Genomic DNA, 8,343 nt, shown 5'->3' with positions numbered 1-8,343 from the left:
TCGGGAAGTTGACAGCAGCTTAGTTCCAGAGGTTGTGGCCACCAAAAATGCTCTTCTTGGACCAGGAAGGGCTTAAAAATTTTTATATAACCAGGAATCTTAGTTTTATCACTCTGCTCACTCCATATCTTCTTGATCAATGTCCATGGAGGCTTATATATGGCAAAGTCAGAACACATTTGATTATAAAATGAATATTTAATTAATAAATATCCCACAGAGCCTGTTTAGATTTTAAAAGCTGAAAATCCAGGTCTCTGAAGAGTCATCTAGTACCAAAAGTTCAGAAAGCGATAGTCTCATTAAACTTAGGAAGTTCCCTTTGGTTTGTTTGGTGTGAAGTATAGTCACCTGCCATCCTTTATAAAGTTTTCAGTCAGTTGTCTTCTGGAACTGTTTGCATGCACACATCAAAACACATCAGACTTTATGCTAAGATGGCAGGGGATCTGTTTCATTAATCACCAAATAGAAAGAGCCTAGCAGTGGCCTGATGCGGTGCCTCATGCCTGTAATCCCAGCATTTTGGGAGGCTGAAGCAGGCAGATCACTGGAGGTCAGACGTTTGAGATCAGCCTGGCCAACATGGTGAAACCCTGTCTCTACTAAAAATACAAAAAAAAAAAAAAAAAAAAAAAAAAAAAAAAATTAGCCAGGCGTGGTGGCAGGTGCCTGTAATCTCAACTATTTGGGAGGCTGAGGCAGGAGAATCTTTTGAAACCAGAGGCAGAGGTTGCAGTGAGCCGAGATCACACTACTGCACTTCAGCCTGGGCGACAGAGCGAGGCTCACTCTCAAAAAACAAACAAACAAACAAAAAACACCAAAACAGAGCCTTGCAGAATATCCAGCACGTAGTAGGCAATCACCACTGATTAAATAAATGAATCAATTCAGTGAATGAATGAACTCATTAGGCACTCATTTTACTTTCCCTTCTAATTGATCAATCAGCACTCATTAATATCTCACTGCCATTCTTATCTTTTATTTAGAAAAATTACTGTCCTGTTCTGAAATTATCAAATTACTAATATACTATCATTAACAATTGCTATGACAAAGTTTTCTCACTGCAAACTATCCAATGAACATTTGTTATTTACTAGCAGAATGTGGCTTTATGCTTGCTCTTACAAGTTTAATAATAGGTAATATATATATTTTGACACATTGTAGATCTCAGCAACTGGGACCTAGTAGACATAATTCAATCTAACCAAACACTCATTATGTACAACACTCCATGGCATGAGCCTTGTACAACACTCCATGGCATGAGCCTTGTACATAAAAATCAACATATAAATTCCCAGAAATCCCTCAAGCGATATAAAAGTGTTTAAACTATGATTATACTAAAAAAAAAACAAGCATTGTATGACATTTTCTGAAAAACTGTAGGTTGTTTTTAAAAAGTTATCCATGTTAATCTAGGTTCTCTACAAAACAGATGGCAATATGGCATTAAGTCTGAAAGAGATTTATTAGAGGAGATATCTGTGAATTATGAAGGAGGGGAGTAGGTAGGGTTTGACACCTGTGAAGGAGAGAGTGAAGGAAAGGAGAATGGGGTAGGAAGAATCTCAGACAGTAGCATGTTTCTAAGAAAATTCTGGGCAATCTAATGGGAAATCCTTGAGCCAATGTTGCCCATCAGGGGACTGGGTCAGTGTTAATAGTCCTGCCATTCTCACTCATTGGCTGGGAACAGCAGGAATACAGTGGTAGATCCCATGGGGTAGCAGCTAGGGTTCTGTCAACTCTGCTTCTCACAGGAGGAGATCTGGGTGATGCATTTCCATGGCTACCGCATCATCTTTTGTAGGTACCAAATTGATAGTCTTCAAGTTTTTCATGAATGTTTGATAGACATACAGACCACAAGTGTTTTCATGTCGCCAAATTTTACCTATATATTTGATACTGTAATGAAACATGTTACTATTAACAGAGGTTAAGAGTTATCTTAATACAACACTTTGGTTGTTATATATTTCAGATTAGCTTTTGAAGTATATAAGTTGTCTTTTTTCTATTGCACATCATGTTAGTTAGTGTAGAACACAAGCAAAACTATACAACGAAAATTTAACATACTATTTTTCTTTTTTTCTTTTTTTTTTGAGATGGAGTCTTGCTCTGTCGCCCAGGTTGGAGTGCAGTGGCGTGATCTCAGCTCACTGCAACCTCCGCCTCTCGGGTTCAAGCGATTCTCCTGCATCAGCCTCCTGAGTATGTGGGATTACGGGCATGTGCCACCACGCCCGGCTACTTGTCTCAAACTCCTGACCTCAGGTGATCCACCTGCCTCAGCCTCCCAAAGTGCTGGGATTACAGGCATGAGCCACCAAGTCCAGCCTCACATACTATTTTTTGAATGTTAACTTAGTAAAAAACTTTACTAACTTGGGCAGTTGGAGGTTGACTGAATTATAGAATATTTCTAAAGAAATGTAGTTATTACTTTGTAGCACACATAGTAATTGCAACTAGAAGAATGAATGTTGACTGAGAGAGAAAACTGATATAAGGACCGAATGACTAGTCCTAATTACACACTAGTTAATTTGTTTCTGGGATAATAATTCTTATTCTCTTAAATGAGTCTCCGTACAATCTTCTCAAGTAATATTGCACTTGTAATTCATATCACACAGTTATCAGCCTACTGGATTCTGTCTTCTATAGGTTTTGCAAAACCTTTCTTCCTAAGTAATTCAAGAGTAGCCTGGGAGCTGAAGGCCCAACCTCTGAGAGTGAGTGAGGCCAGATGACATGCAGCAAAGGATACCTTAGGGGAGCCCAGCAGTTCCTGTCCTTCCATTATTCCAGATCTGTACACTGGACTTGACTTTTCTTGACCCAGTTAACTGACTGAGCTAGTCCATTTTATCCCGTTTTTCTCATATTTACCCTCTATACCTACTGTCTTAGTCCATTTTCTGTTGCTTATAAAAGAATAGCTGAAACTGGGTAATTTATTAAAAAATGATTTTTTTTTTTTCTGAGATGGAGTTTCACTCTTTTCACCCAGGCTGGAGTGCAATGGTGTGATCTAGGCTCACTGCAACCTCCGCCTCCCGGGTTCAAGTGATTCTCCTGCTTCAGCCTCCCGAGTAGCTGGGATTATAGGTGTGCACCACCACAGCTGGCTAATTTTGTATTTTTCATAGATATGGGGTTTCACCATGTTGTTCAGGCTGATCTTGAACTTCTGGTCTCAGGTGATACACCCGCCTTGGCCTCCCAAAGTGCTGGGATTATGGGCGTGAGCCACTGCACCCGGCTGAAAAATGGTATTTATTTCTTATGGTTCTGGAGGCTGGGAAGTCCAAGTTCAAGGATGACATGTGGGCCAAGTTCATGGGGTCTCGCTGGTGGAGACTAGACTCTCTATAGAGTCCTGAGGCATCACAGGGTATGAAAAGGTGAGGTGGCCAAATGTGCTAGCTCAGGTGTTTCTACTCTTATAAAGCCACTAATGCCTCACCCTTATGACCTCATTACATCCTAATTACCTCCCAGAGATCCTACCTGTCAAATAGCATAGTTGGATTTCCCATCTCATTAATACTGTTACAATGGGGATAAAGTTTAACATGAGTTTTGGAGGAGACAAACATTCAAACCATAGCATTCTGGCACTGGCACTGGCCTTCCAAAACTAATGTCCTTATCACATACAAATACATTTATTCTATCTTCATAGCCCCAAGGTCTTAATTTATTCCAGCAACAACTCAAAAGTCCAAAGTCTTATCTGTGATCCTGTGAAAACAATTTATCTACTTCCAAGATACAACGGTAGGACAGGCATAGGATATACATTTCCATTCCAAAAGCGAAAAATAGGAAAGCAAAATGGAGTAATCGGCCCCTAACAAGTCAGAAACCCAGCAGGGCAGACATTAAATCTTGAAGCTCAGCCAGGCGCAGTGTCTCACACCTGTAATTCCAGCACTTTGGGAGGCTGAGGTGGGAGGATCCCTTGAGGTCAGGAGTTCAAGACCAGCCTGGCCAACATGGTGAAACCCTGTCTCTATTAAAAATACAAAAAAATTAGCCAGGCATGGTGGAAGGTGCCTGTAATTCCAGCTACTCAGGAGGCTGAGGCAGGAGAATCACTTGAACCCAGGAGGCAGAGGTTGCAGTGAGCCAGGATCATGCCACTGCATTCCAGCCAGAGTGACAGAATGAAGAATGAATCTTCATGAATATTCCACACACACAAAAAAACCCTTGAAGCTGGAAAATAATCTCTTTTGACTCCATGCTGGCACCCTGTGAACACTGAGGTAGGGAGTGGGTCTCCAAAACATTGGGCAATCTCATGCCTATGGCTTTGCTTGCTGTAGTCCACATGGCTACTCTCACAGGTTGGAGTCAGGTGCCTGCAGCTTTTCCAGGCTGGTGTTGCATACTGGTAGCTCTACGGTTCTGAGGTCCCAGGGTGGTCCTGCCCCTGCGGCTCCAGAGTGCACTGCTCTGTTGGGAACTTTCTGCAGCAGCTCTGGTCCCAAATTTCCACTCAGCATTGCCCTAGCAGAGGGGTTCTCTGCAGTGGTTGTGCCCTTGCAGTAAGTCTCTGCGTGGGCCCACAGGCTGTCTGATACATCCTTTGAAATCTAGGTGGAAGCTGCTATGCCTCACAGCTCTTGCTGTGTGCCTGCAGAATGAGCAGCATGTGCAGGTCACCAAGGCTTACTGCTTGTGCCCTCTGGAGTGGGGGCATGAGCAGCATCTGAGACCACTTGCATCACTGGACAGTGCTGCCAAGATTTACAACTTGGACCTTTTGGAGTGGCAGGTCGAGCCACATTGGGGACCACCTGAGCTAGAGCTGCTTGAGCAGCCAGAATGCCCAGGAGTAGAGGTCCAAGGCAGCCCGGGGCAGCAAGCCCTTAGAGAGTGCCCTGGGCCTGTCCCTTTAAACCATTCTGCCATTTTAGGCCTCTGGGCCTGTGATGGGAGGGGCAGCTTCAAAGATTTCTGAAATGCCTTTGGGATCTTTCTCCCATTGTCCTGATGAATCTCTGGCTCCTTTCTAGCCATATTAATCTCTTTAGCAAACAGTGGCTTGGTCATACCCTTGGTTTCCTCTGCTGAAAAAACTCTTTCATTCTCTACCACATGTCTAGGCTTAGAATTTCCCAAATCTTTCTGCTTTGCTTCCCTTTTGATTATTATTTCTGTCTTTAAGTAACTTATTCCTTCTTGCAGTTCAATGTAAGTGGTTAAAAGTAGCCATGCAATAGCCTAAATGCTTTGCTGCTTAGATATTTCTTCCGTCAAATATTCTAATTCATCCTTCTTAAGTTCAGCATTCCTTGGAATTGGTAGCTGGGAGTAGGGTGTTGCTATAAAACACTCAGCCTTGGGCCTGGACACCATCCAGCCAAATTCCTTGCCACTTTCTAAGAAAGGCTTTTACTCCAGTTTCCAACACTTTGATCTTCAGTTCCATCTGAAACCTCATCAGAATGGCCTTTACTGTCCATATTTCTATCAGCATTCTGGTCACGACCACTTAAGTAATCTCTAGGAAGTTCTAAACTTTCCCTAGTCTTCTTGTCTTCTAATCCCTAATCAGAATCTAGGCTTTTTCCACCCTGCTCCTCCAAACTCTTCCAATCTTTGCCCATTATCCAGTTCCCATGCAGCTTCCACATTTTCAGGTAACTTTATACCAACACCTCACTCCCAGTGCCAGTTTTCTTAGCCCATTTTCTGTTGCTATAACTAAATACCTGATACTGGGTAATTTTGAAAGAAAAGAAGTTTATTTCTTATGGTTTTGGAGGCTAGAAAGTCCAAGGTCAAGGGGCACATCTGGCCAGGGCCTTGAAGCTAGTGAAAGCTCTCTGCAGAGTCCTGAGGCAGCGCAGGGCATCACATGGCAAGTTGGCTGAGTGGGCTCAGATGCTAACATGCCAGCTTAAGTCTCTCTTCCTCTTCTCATAAAGCACCAGCTCCACTTCCATGATAACCCATTTGTCCATTAACCCATAAATGAATTAATCTTCATGAGGGCTCTGCCCTCGTAAAGGCCAATCACCTCTTAAAGGTCCCACCTCTCACTACTGAGACATTGGGGATTAAGTTTCAACATAAGTTTTGGAGGCGACAAATTTTCCAACCATAGCAACTCTGTGAATTTTATGTTCCACAAACTAATGTATATACTTCAGTTCACTCATGTAAATAATCACTATTTTCAACTAATGACATTTTAAATGTTGTACTCATATAAAACAACTTCAAGTATTTCAAATTTCATTTTTAAAAATCTTTCCTCCCACTGGCCGGGCGCGGTGGCTCACGCCTGGCCCAGCACTTTGGGAGGCTGAGGTGGGCAGATCACGAGGTCAGGAGATCGAGACCATCCTGGCTAACACGATGAAACCCCATCTCTACAAAAATACAAAAATTAGCTGGGCGTGGTGGCGAGTGCCTGTAGTCCCAGCTACTCGGGAGGCTGAGGCAGGAGAATCGCTTGAACCAGGGAGTCAGAGGTTGCAGTGAGTGGAGATTGTGCCACTGTAGTCCAGCCTGGGGACAGAGCAAAAAAAAAAAAAAAAAAAAAAAAAAAAAATCTTTCCTCTCACAACGCCTAGAGACTTGGAAAAATACATTCATAATTTAAAGAGAGTTAACACTTATTGAGAGTATGTACTATACTACACACTGCTCTAAGTGGCTAACATGTTGTGTTGGCTAGTTTTATGTGTCAACTTGAGTAGGCCACAGGGTACCAGTTTAAACATTGTTTCTGGATGTGTCTGTAGGGGTGTTTCTGAATGAGATTAGCATTTGAACTGGTGAACTTAGTAGACTGTCCTTCCCAATGTATTTGGGCATTATCTAATACACTGAAGGCCTGAATAGGACAAAAGGTAGAGGGAAGAATTCACTCCTGTTTTCTTGCCTCACTGCTTGAGCTAGGACATCTCTTCTCATCTTCTTTGCCCTCAGACTGGATTTATATCATAATTCCCCTGCTTCTCAGGCCTTTGGACTCAGACTGATTCACACCACTGGCTTTTTTGGGTCTTCAGGTGTTCAGCTTGCAGACGGCATTATCATGGGACTTCTCAGCCTATAGAACTACATGAGCCAATTCCACATAATCTCTCTCTCTCCTATTGAAGAGCCCTGACTAATACATGTTATTTATTCATTTAATCTTCTCAACTTCCCTGTGAAGTGAAAGTGAGACAGGAATAATATAGGGTGGTCACAGAAGAGCAGAAAATTCCAGGCAGCAGTTTTACATGATAAGCAAAAAGGAAATTGTTGAAATGGCTGCATAAACTAGGGGCTGATAAGATCCTGAAAAACCAGGGTGTGAGTCAAGTTGGCTAAGACTGACTGGACCCAGCATGGCACTGGATATGACCTAGGTTTCACCTAGGACCTCATTATATGCTCATTAACATACTAAAGCACACACAGACAGTGCCATGACTATTCTGGGAACACCTGTATTTGGTGTAAAAGTCGGTGGCACCACAATTCCAAGAAATCTTCACCTTTTTCCAGGAATCTTCATGAATATTCCACCTCTTGGTTATAGAAACCCATAAAGGTAGAAGCCCTAAACTCCACTGAGTCACTCTCTCTTGAGTATGCCCACACTCCCCTTTCTTGAATGTGTGCTTTTCTTTTCTTTGCTTTTTATTTTTTTTTTGAGACAGGGTCTTGCTCTGTCACCCAGGCTGGAGTGCAGTGGCACAATCTTGGCTCACTACAACCTCTGCCTCCCCGGTTCAAGTGATTCTCCTGCCTCAGCCACCCAAGTAGCTGGGATTACAGGCCTGCACCACCACGCCCAGCTAGTTTTTGTATTTTCAGTAGAGACGGGGTTTCGCCATGTTGGCCAGGCTGGTCTCGAACTCCTGACCTCAAGTGATCGACCCGCCTTGGTCTCTCAAAGTGCTGGGATTACAGGCATCGAATATGTACTTTTTACTTTGCAATAAATCCCAGTACTTTCCCTATTTTCTGACTTGTCTTTGAATTTCTTCTCATGATGGTATCAAGAGCCTGGACATCAGCTGGAGTTAAGGTCCCACCAGTGTTTGGGGACCTCCTGCAGCCCACCAGTATCAAAAGTATTATTATCTCCAACTTACACATAAGGATATTGAAGCACAGAGAAGTTAAATAAGTTATCCAAGGTCACATAGGTAGTAAGAAGTAGAGTCAGAATTTGAACCCAAGTGATTGGGTAATTAATTAAGTCACTAGCTCCAAGTTAAAGATTTTCTGTTATTATTGTGGCCTTCTCAAACTATAATGTATTATTTAACTCACATGTTAAAAGCCACTATCCCCTAGCAC

This window comes from Pan paniscus, chromosome 5 (genome assembly GCF_029289425.2).
Source record: "Pan paniscus chromosome 5, NHGRI_mPanPan1-v2.0_pri, whole genome shotgun sequence".
In the NCBI taxonomy this organism is placed as follows: Eukaryota; Metazoa; Chordata; class Mammalia; order Primates; family Hominidae; genus Pan; species Pan paniscus.
The sequence above is the reverse complement of the archived record's forward strand: the minus strand, read 5'-3'. Positions refer to the sequence as shown.